We start from the raw sequence: 10,666 nt of genomic DNA on the forward strand, positions 1-10,666 counted from the left end.
GGCAACAAGTTAAGCCACCTGAGGTTCGTTGACGACATTGTGATATAGCTGCAACATTCTAGGAATTACAAACTATAGTGAAGGAATTCGCAGACAGCTCCCAATACATCGGAATAAAAATGAATACGACAAAAACATGACACTCATGATGGGCTATTTAGTCCAAAAACATTTTGTGATGTAACCCAAAAGCTATTTTATATTATATACCTTTAATAAAGAATTTTAAATATTTTTTTTTAAAAACAATCACAACCACAGATGACCCCATACGTATAACTATAAAGTCGAAGTCCAAGAATATATCTACCTAGGCCAAATTCTGAAATTTGACAAAGACAACCAAGGTTTAAAATCAGTAGAGGAGCAAGACTGTCACGGGCAGGATTTGGAAAACTCAGTTGGATACTGAAGAACCGCAAAATACCTCAATACTTGGGAAGCAAGGTGTTCACTAGTGCAACCTTCGTATCAGGACATAGATGTTAAATCTGGTTACTAAATAATTCAAATATGAACAGACTAGCCACAACAGAAAGTGCAATACTAAAAGTAATGTTAGGTATACCTCCTAATATTAATATACCACATAAAAAGAGAAACCACTGGATAAGATCAAAAACAAAAGTCGAAGATATCACAAGCCATAACGCCAGACGTATAACTATAAATGTTAATAAGACAGAACAAGTTCAATAATGTATCTACGATATGAATATAAACGATGTATGAAACCTCGAGCAATAAGAAATATTTACAAGAAAACTAAGTTTCTGTAGCAGGCTGTATACCATATATCAGAAAAAATTTATTCAAAATCCTTTATAAAAGGTATATAATTAAAACACCCAATCGGGCTACATCACAAAGCGTTTTCGGAATCTACATTCCATCATCAGTTTGTCTAGGTGTACATGTTTTCAGCCACTAAACATTTGGGTAAAAACCCGTCAAATGTTATTAATTTAAATGTAGGTTACATTATTGGATTTTATATGTCATGATGTTAAAGTTACAAGTGGAATTGATAGCATGGCAACGTAAAACTCGACATGAGGTTGCTGGTCCTGAGACTGTGGAGGACTTGTTGATAGCAACTCAGCAACGTTAATAGCAACGTTTTGTGATGTAGCCCGATTGGGAGTTTTTATTATATACCTTTTATAAAGGATTTTAAATCAATAAGAAATAGTCTTCTAGAAACCGCTTTTAATAACTATAACCCACCCAAACATACTATTATGTGTGTATGTATATATATTGTTATGATGTTTTTTTTTTGTTTGAATGATGAGCAATGAGTATTTTTAATAATATAATATATAGGGTTTTTATCGCGGTTCTCAAAGAATTAGCTTGTAAGTACTTTTTTAAATTATCTTTATTATAACTATTATGAAACACACATATATATCTAACCTAGCCAATGTAAATTTAAAATAAACTATCTTTAAATTGATGTTCTTATAAAACTAATTAAATTCTATAGACAATGTTAAATTTAAACAAACTATCTTCAAAATTGAAATTGTTATAACACTAACTAAATTATATTAACAAAATTTTGTACCTTTCTTTCACTGAATGCCTAAATGAACTGTTTTCCACTATATATATTCTAATCACCACTGAATGTCTTCGTACTTCGGTTATCCTTGTTTTTGTGAAATTACTTTTTCCAATTATCAGCTTCTACCAATTTAAGATATAGTTTTCTTCACCAGCATTTATACACCACCAGCAAACACCATTTATATTTATTCTTCTTTTCAATATACCAATATCCAATTATTATAAGTTGATTTATACTAATCTCCAATCATAATATAATTTTAATTCCTTCCAATGTCCATCCAATATTCTTCTAATATACTTTTATAATCTTCAATAATTATTTGTGTATAATTATAAATGTGCATTAAATATATGCATAATTTTTAATCTTCATTTAACTCACTATATTAAACAATTGGACTATTTGTACTTGATTCACTGACTCCAACTAACTTTCATATTTCTTCCTAAACTTCTTGAAACTGACTGACTTCTTGAAAATTCTGAACAATTTACTTCACTAAATGTGTCTACTAACTTTCATAATGAACTGGCCTGACTTCTGACTAAAAACTGCCATCTTGAATCCAAATCACGGGTATTTATATCTTTTTGGATATTCCAGAATCATCTGGCAAGAGATCATGTTCCAATTTGTTCCATTACTTCTATATAGATGTTCTCGAAAAAATATCTGTTCCATCCACCGACATAATCATTATTCCAGAATGTTCGACCGTAAACAATGGTCACACTCTGCACTCTGGAGAATTCGTTAATGTTCCATTGATAATTTTGTTGACATTTAGGCTTTTCAGATCAGAATAAACATTCAAATTAGTAACTAACACTCTAATTTAATAAAATACACATTTCAAACAATATATTATTATAACCCCACTTTATATTCCCAATTATTTCCTAAAATGTCACTTGGAGAGTAAGTATATCTGTCTATCACTCACTGTATAGTTGGTTGCCTATGCACATGGCTCACTTAAATATATTTACAACATTAAAATACAACTTTTTACAATTATTATATGCTAATTTCTTAAAATGCCCTCACATAAATATATTTTTATTAAATTCTCTAGTATATAACTTCTTAAAATAATCAAATACTTTTTTATATCTAATATTATGTAGTATATAACTTATAAATTATTTTCTATAAACCCCAATCGTCACAATATATATATATATATATATATATATATATATATATATATATATATTAATTGTTTACTTTAACTTATTCACTAAAAATTGTCCTAATAAGAATTTCCTCTATAAAATATAATGTATTGCGGTTACCAGAACTCCTAAATAAATTTAAATCAAATGTCATTTCGATACGTTAAAAAAAATAAATTTTTACTCTTTTAGGTGTAAGTATTAAAATATTCACTTTATTTACATCGAATAATTATTCTCATAAGTCACAAAATAGAGTTTTAATTAATACAGTTATTATAAATATATATATATATATATATATACATAAATATATATATATACATAAATATATATATATATATATATACATAAATATATATATATATATATATATATATATATATATATATATATATATATATACATATATTGAAAAAGACACTATTCTACAACAAACAAAAACAAAACGTAAACCGAATAATATCAAAAAACCACAAAAAAGTATTTATGAAATAGAATCCAGAAAGAAAGATATTAAAATTTAAATAAAAGAATGATTGATTTTACATATAATACCAAATACACCGCCCTGAAAATGTAATATTGACAAATATAAAGCGGGTTCAGAATGAGGGTATAAAAATATTTTTACGGATCAAACTGTGTTCCTTTTCAGATTATACGAACCCAAAAAGGAAAATAAAAACACGAGTGACACTATTAGATTTATCTGCAAGTTCGGTAAAGCTGTTTTTAACCGTAACATTAGAATCAAATATTTTTTTTTTTTTTTTTTTTTTTTTTATTTCAACTTTAACGTGCTCGGCTACTATGGCCACTTACACAGGTACTATAACATGAATTTTCATTACACAAACATTAAGTGTTACATTAAGAATATGTTACAATAATACGGAATAATAATAGTATGTTATACAATGTCTAAATTAAAATCTAATTATATTTTTTGATATAAGTGTTCATCTCTAAGGAATTGTAGCACAGCTTTTATTTGGTCAGGGTTGTTTAGGATACCTCGTACTTCACTTTTGAGTTTGTATTGTAATCTTCTGGCCAAATGTTGATGGCATTCAGTGAGAATATGTTTGATTGTCAAATATGATTGGCAGATTTGACAGGAGGGACGGATGCTAGAGGACATTAGGTAGCCGTGTGTGAGTTTTGAATGTCCTATCCGAAGTCGTCTTATCACAATGAGATCTCGTCTTGAGAGGGCTGAATAGTCAAATGTAGGCTGACTGGTTATTGACGGTTGTATTTCGTGCAAGATCGAACGGTTAGAGTTCCAATGCTGCTGCCAAAGGAGTCTGGTTCTTCTTTTAATATATGATTTTAGGTCCTTACAAATTTGAATTTTATCGGTGATTTCAGGTGATGCTGTAGCAAGTTTAGCATAGTGATCTGCAGTTTCATTGCCTTCTATACCAATATGTGATGGCAGCCAGATTATGGTAACTGTTATGTTTTGGGACAAGATAATTTGGTAAGAGTCTAGGATCTTTTGGACGATTGGATGATCAGTAAATATATTTTTGATAGAATAGATTGATGCTAAAGAATCTGTGCATATGGCAACCTGCTTATTAGGTGGAGATATATGGTTAAAAGCTTGCAATATACTAAATAATTCGCCAGTATGAACGCTGCTGATGGCTGGTATAAGTGATGACTTAATTAGTGAATGAGAGGTTGTAACAGAGCAGCCTACTCCTGTGTCATTTTTTGAGGCATCCGTGTATAATATTAGGTCGTATTTATTTGTATCTATAATGTCTTTAAATGCATTTATAATGATCTCTTTCGGATGTTTATTTTTATCGAAGTTGGTGAGTGAGGTGTTAAATTTGGGCGTGGACATGATCCAAGGAGGAGATGGAGGGAGATAAAGAGGAAGGGTATGTGTAAGAGAGATATCATTAAGTGTCTGTGCTAAAATTAGTGGAATAGGTTTTATTGGTGGTAAGAAATTGGTATTGTGTAAATTATACGTGGACATTACAAATAAGGGATGCACTGGATTAGAGGGGTTAGCTGATACCGATGCTGCATAAGAGAGTAGCAGTTGTTTTCGTCTTATACAAAGAGGAGGTTCGTTAGCTTCGCAATAAAGATTATCTACAGGACTAGATCGAAAAGCGCCAATACAAAGACGAAGGGCTGTGTTGTGAATTGAGTTTAGAAGGTTAATATATGTTTTGGAGGCGGATATATATATGTGACAACCATAATCTAGTTTGGAGCGTATTAGTGATCTGTATATTTTAAGAAGTGAGTTTTCGTCAGATCCCCAATAATGATGTGATAGAGTTTTTATTATGTTTAGTCTTATGCTCGTTTCTCTTTTTATTGCAAATATATGTTGCTTCCAAGTTAGTCGTGAGTCAAACGTTAATCCGAGAATTTTGCATTGTTTAACAACAGGAAGAGGGACATTGTTGATCAAAATAAGTGGAGATGGAGAAGGGGGACGTCTACTAAAGTTTATAATTTTAGATTTTACATTGGATAAAGATAACCCCATGTCACTAGTTTTTTTTAAAAGTGTGTCAACAGCAGTTTGAATAAGCTTCGAGGTGGTAGAAGAGTTTTGTCCATGACAGTAAATTACTAGGTCATCAGCATACATGATATGTTTAATAGGGGAAATGAGGTGAGAGCATAAATCACTTATTGCTAGATTAAAAAGTGTAGGACTTAGTACCGATCCCTGAGGTACGCCATCAGTTTGAGTATAAGTAGAAGATAAAATACCGTTGACAGAGACTCTGAACGATCTAGAAGATAGAAAATTTCGTATGAAGTTAAATATATTACCATTAATATTAAGAAGGATAAGTTTGTTTAATATATATTGCCTACTTATAGTGTCAAAAGCACCTTCAATATCAAATATGGCAGCTACGACTTCTTGTCTTTTGTTTAAGGCCTCTGATATATGAGTTTGGAGGATTACAAGGTTGTCTTGGGTTGAACGGTTCTGACGAAATCCTGACTGTTCACTAGCAAATATCTTATGTTTTTCAATGAACCATAGGAGTCTTTTATTAATCATTTTTTCGAATATTTTGCACATCGTACAAGTTAGTGATATAGGTCTATAAGAGTTGGCCAAGGAACGTTCTAGGTTAGGCTTTTTAATAGGTATTACGATAGAGGTTTGCCATTGATTGGGAAATTGGTTAGATGACCAGATTAAATTATACATCTCAAGTATTTTGAGTAGGCTACAGTTTGAGAGCTTTTTGATTAATATGTAAGGAATGTCGTCAGGACCAGCGGCATTGTTTTTACAAGTTTGAATAACTGATACTAGTTCTTCAAAAAGAAAGGGAGAATTAAGATGTGTGATGTCCATTATTGTTTCGGGTGAGGAACAGGGTGGGGTGTTAGGTAATGGTTTTCGTAAGGAGGCATCTATTTTACTTTTGAATTTAGTGTCGAAGTGCGTTGCTAGGGTTTCACCGATTTCTCGATTGTCAGTGATTGTAGTGTTATTTACAGCAATACTAGAGATTTTGAGGTTGGTGTTGTTTCCTTGGATTTGCCTAATCTTTTTCCAGAGGTCCGCCGGATTGGTGTTTGAATTAATAGAGGATACATATTCTCTCCAAGATGATTTTTTACTTTGTTTTATAATAAATCGGGCTTTGGCTCTAGTTTTCTTTAGTTCAATAAGATTCTCCAGATTTTTGTTTTTACGGTAATTTTTAAGAGCTAATTTTTGTTGTTCTGTTGCAGTTTGGCAAGATGTATTCCACCAAGGTACTGCCTTTCTTTTATGGGAAATACTATTTTTGCCTATGTGCAAATTTGCAGCTTTAAGTATGGAATCTGTGATTAATAATAGATTATTGTTAATATTGTCGGATAGGGATAGAGAAGGTAAGGTGTTATCTGTTTGTGAAGTATAGTCTATCCAATCGGCATTTTTTAGCCGCCAGAAGTTTCTGGTTATAGTTTGTTCATGGTTGGAGATATCAGATGATACAAATATTGGAAAGTGGTTGCTGTCATATAGATCATCGGAAGTTTTCCAAGTTAGTGAAGTATATGTTTTTGGGTCGCTAAAACTAAGATCTATCGCCGAAAATGTGCCAGAGGAAAAGTTCAGATGCGTATTAGAGCCTGTATTTAGTAGACAGGAGCCTGTGCAATTGATAACGTTTTCTATAGTTTTACCTTTGCCATTAGTATGGTTTGACCCCCACATAAAGTTATGAGCATTGAAGTCACCTACTAGAATATATGGAACGGGGAGCTGATATATAAGATTTAGAATTTCAATTTCTTTAAGGGGGTAGTTAGGAGGAATGTAAACACTGCATATCGTAAGTTTATTAGGACACCAAGTAGTTACGGCGATAGCCTCGAGTTCGGTGGTGATGAGAAGATGGGATGAATATATTTCACTTGAAATAAAAATAGATGTCCCACCACTGGCTCTGTCACAATTAGTTCTGATATAATGATATCCTTCGAACTTTTTTAGTGTGGGAAGCTTAGATATTTTTGAGTTCGTTTCTTGTAGACATATGATATCGGGTTGTTTTTCTGTCACTAGTTGTTGGATTCTTTCAATACGGGGAAAGAACCCGTCGCAGTTCCATTGGATTAAATTGAAGGTGAATCTTGAGTTGAAGGGGTAAGGGGCAACTGAGATGGTTGTTCTGGCTGTTGGGAGATAAGGATTTTGGTTTCATCATCGGTTAGGAGTTCAGATGAGACGCTGATATTATCAGAGTCATCTGAGTTTAGCTGTCTTTTGATTTTCTTTTGAAGTCTCGTAAGTCGATTTTTAAGGGATCTTTCCTTAGTTTCTGAATGGAGAACTGTTATGTCTTGTAATAGTCCTTCAATATTTGACGTAAAAACAAAAGCTTCATTAAGTGGACTAGGATTACCATGTGTATTTTCTAGGAAAGCAATAAACTGAGTCTCGGTCAAAGTTAAACCAGATGGATTATTTTTATAAATGGCCGCTACGGATTGTAGTGAACTAGCTGTTAGATTATGTTCCTCTGATTTTGTAGTTTTTGCTTTTTTCTTGTGAGGTTTGGAGATAGTGTTTGTGTTTGTGGATAACGGAGGAAGCATTTGGTTAGACGATGGTTCGGGTGTACTTGCTGAAGATAATAGAGAAGGAATATCAGAATTGCTGTCTGTTGATATAGCTCTTTTTTGTCCTTGTGTGGGTGGAATTGATGGGTGTATAGTTTCAGTATCTATTTCAGTGTGGGTTTCTGTGCAATTTAAAGTAGTTAGGTCTGATTGAACAGGAGTGTTTACGTCAGAAATTATATCAGTAATTTCAGAAGTAGAGGGCTCTAGATGGGGTAGTTCAGTTTGAGAAAAAGTAGTTGGATTATTGGTACATGAGTCAGCGGTATGTCCGACCTCTTTACATAAAAAACAATGCAATTTATCCGTAGAAATAAATATTCTATAAGGTGTGTTTTCGTATGTAATAACGAAGTTTCTATCTATTGAAAAGTTCTCTTTATCGGGGATAATATACGTTACTCTTCGGAAGCTCATTATGTGTGCATAACCTTCTCCGAGTGTACCACATTTCACAAATGACACAGGAGAGACCAGCTGTAATCCAATATCTTTAAGGGCTTTCTCAATTATGGAATGTGGAATTGAAGGAGATACGTTAGATATAAGAAGGCGTTTAGCTGGGGTGATAAGTCTTCTGATGGGAACTACTGTAGAGTTGATAGAGATATTTTGATGTGTTTTTAGAAGGTTATCGACAACTGTAGGCGAGGAAAGATAAATACAGATGCGGTTATTTGGAATACGTGATGCAAAGGTAATGTTTTTTGGGATAACAATGTCCCCTATAGCTTTAACATAGTCAAATAAAACAGTATTTGGAATAGCGTGCATTAAAATGGCTTGCTCCTTACGTGGGAAAGTAGGAGGTGGAGGTTTGGATAAAGTAGCAGCGACATATGATTTTGTGGGTAGGACTTGTGGAGTTGTGAGGTTTTGATTTGAGTTCATTTTTGTGAGTGTTTCTGGATACCAAAAACACTTCACTTAATTTTTAGTATTGCAACAGTCGTCCTATTAGGACACTGTGGATAAAATAATAGGAATATAACAGTTACCTGTATCTGCAGTTTTACTTCAGTTGAATATAATAATATTATAGTCCAATAATAATTGCTTTTTCCATAACACACAAAATAATTCGAATTATCACATCACAAGGTAATGTTTACTCGTTGGCTACATCAATGGGAATTTTGAATACTAATTAATTGTAATATAACTATTAAATACTGTTTAATATACACACAATTATTAAAAATTAATAGGAGAACTTTTAATTATCAAGTTTAACTTTGACAGTTATTTGACCGAATCAAATATTAATTTTGATTAATAAGCTCGTTTTAGATACTAACAAAAAGTTCCTCATGACGAAAAAATCTAAAGAAAATATAATTATTTAACCATTTGAAAAATGAAAAAATATAATATCTAATGACATTTTTAGTTGGACTGAAACATTTAATATTTATATTATTATATGTAAATTACAAAATATATTTGGTTCATATAGTAAAAAAATGTAATTACGTCCTATCCTTTTACATGTACAATTTTACTCCTTAAATTTAATCGTCCCTTTATATTGTCTAAGTATAAAATAATAATATTATAATAAAACTTTCTTACTGCTAAAAGTTCCAAGTATGGAAATGAGCACTCCGTAATAATCCAAAACTTTCGTCACCACGAAGTTCACTCACAAAATTTAAAACACGCAAAACTTTTCAAATCCACGACCACTTCACGTAATGTATTCGCGAACTCAGAAAACAATTGAAAAGCCGGCAGGAATGTCAGTCGGATACGGACAATACCACCACGAACTTCGGTTCAGAACTGAATCCGGGAGCGCCGTTTTGCGCCGATTTTCGCACGAGCCTGCGCCCTTTCCTTGCTGCTTTCCACACTTTTTGACTTCGCTTGAGCAAAAAACTGTGGAATAGCTTGAAATTTCTTTTCCTCGCCAAGAAAATGAATCGTCTCGCTAATTTGATAGTTTCGTTTAAACATAGCTCGTAAGTAGTATCCGGGCTTGTTCGACTCTGAACTATATCATCTCAATCGGAACAAACATCAGATAAAGAAGTAGAACGACCTGTATTTGATTTTATTTACGAAATGAAAGATCGCTCGTTATAGTTTTATTTGTTTTTTGTCATAAAACGAAAGTAAAAAACAGCGACAAATTATTGTCTGAAAGAAAAAAAAAACAAAAAAGATTGCAATCTGTTTCTAACTTCCTATTGCTTCTGATGATAATAATTTATATTAAGATGGATATTGGAATTTAGTTATTATAACATGTTTAACATTTTGACAAATTTTAAAGTAACAATGGTTTAAAGAGTTATATTTTTGAAAAAAAAAACATTATAACCAATTTAAAAAAAAATATTTATAATAAAACAAAAAGAGAAATCAAATGATTTCTACCTGGCGAAACCGAATTTAAATTTTTACCACTGTGTCTTCTTAAACTTGCAAAGCAAACAGCTTGATAAATTACTCGGCATGGGAATCTAAAATTGCATTCCACATGCCGTTCATCATGGTCAAAATTCGTAGTGAATTCAGTTTCTGGTACTCCAAACGGAGTAAAGTAATAAAACATAATGACGGTATTAGATTTTTGTTTCGATGCAGGGCAGCGACAAGCCGCTTATACGTATTTCGACCTCTTTAGGTCTCCTTAGAGCGGTATAGCCACTGCTCTGATATGTGACATATAATAAACTTTATAATTTTTATGATCGTCTTACACCTTTATTTTTAGTGAACTTTCATCTTTCACTGTTATTCCAAAAAACCTCTTACTACTTTATAGTTGGATGGAACTCTATAAAAAAGA

General features: G+C 32.2%; 1 long non-coding RNA gene across 1 annotated transcript in view; it reads right to left on the minus strand.

Moving 5' to 3' along the window:
• LOC140441327 (uncharacterized) overlaps positions 1-9,629 on the minus strand; it is a 234,459-nt gene extending 224,830 nt beyond the window's left edge. The window contains exon 1 of the long non-coding RNA XR_011950983.1: positions 9,445-9,629. This is a non-coding gene — a long non-coding RNA (uncharacterized lncRNA). The remainder of the gene's footprint in view (positions 1-9,444) is intronic.
• Between the last annotated feature and the right edge of the window lie 1,037 nt (positions 9,630-10,666).

This window comes from Diabrotica undecimpunctata, chromosome 5, assembly GCF_040954645.1.
Source record: "Diabrotica undecimpunctata isolate CICGRU chromosome 5, icDiaUnde3, whole genome shotgun sequence".
Lineage (NCBI taxonomy): Eukaryota > Metazoa > Arthropoda > Insecta > Coleoptera > Chrysomelidae > Diabrotica > Diabrotica undecimpunctata.